Raw genomic sequence first — 1143 nt, forward strand, 5'->3', positions numbered from 1 at the left:
GTGGATCATAACAAACTGTGGCTGACTCTGAGAAGAATGGGAATCCCAGAACTTTTAATCGTGCTAATGCAAAACCTGTACTAGGAGCAAGACGCAGTCATCAGAATAGAGCAGGGTAACACTACATGGTTCAAAATTGAAAGGGTGTACTCCAGGGATGTGTCCTATTTCCATACCTTTTCAACCTGTATGCAGAGCAGATTATCTGAGAGGCTGAGCTCTATGAGGAGAAGTGTGGTGTCAGGATTGGTGGAAGATCTGGTAACAATCTGCGTTATGCAGATGACACAACCCTTCTTGCTGAAACTGAGGAGGACCTGAAGTGCTTGCTGGAGAGGGTCAAGGACTGCAGCCTTCAGTATGGATTTAGGCTCAATGTCAAGAAGACAAAGATTCTCACAACTGGACCAATTGGCAGCATCAGGATGGATGGTGAAGAGATTGAGATTGTTCACAATTTTGGTTTCCTTGGCTCCACAGTCAACACTCTTGGCACCAGTAGCCAGGAAATTAAAAGGTGCATTGCCATGGGAAAGTCTGCTGTTAGGGACCTCTCCCGGTTACTGAAGAGCAATGGTGTCACTCTGGAGACTAAGGTGTGTCTGATACAGGCTATGGTCTTTGCAATCACTTGTTATGCATCAGTGTTGGACAATGACTAGGGAGGATAGAAGGATAATTGATGCCTTTGAGCTGTAGTGCTGGAGAAGTTTATTGAATGTACCATGGACTGTCAAGAAAATAAACAGATTCATCCTGGAGTGGGTTAAACCAGGCTACTCCTTGGAGGCAAGTATTCTGGGGCTTTGTCTGACATACTTTGGACATGTTGTAAGGAGGGACAGATCCTTGGAGAGGGACATCATGCTTGGTAGGGTGGAGGGACAGCACATAGTGGAAGGCCCTCTATGAGGTGGATTGATTCAGTGACTGGGGTAATCGTGATGCGTGTATGGGAGATGGTGTGATTGGGACAGAACAGAACAGAGTTTAGGGCTGTTGTACATAGGGTCGCTGAGTTGCATGCTACTTGAGGGCACATAACAGCAACAACAACAACAGTATTTTTTATTATTAAATTTTATTAGTTTTAATGAACATTTTACAGAGATTTTGGGTTTTCATTCATTCATTGTTGCACTG

This window comes from Elephantulus edwardii, unplaced genomic scaffold (genome assembly GCF_000299155.1).
Source record: "Elephantulus edwardii isolate Elephantulus edwardi_28Jun2011 unplaced genomic scaffold, EleEdw1.0 scaffold00566, whole genome shotgun sequence".
Classification (NCBI taxonomy): domain Eukaryota; kingdom Metazoa; phylum Chordata; class Mammalia; order Macroscelidea; family Macroscelididae; genus Elephantulus; species Elephantulus edwardii.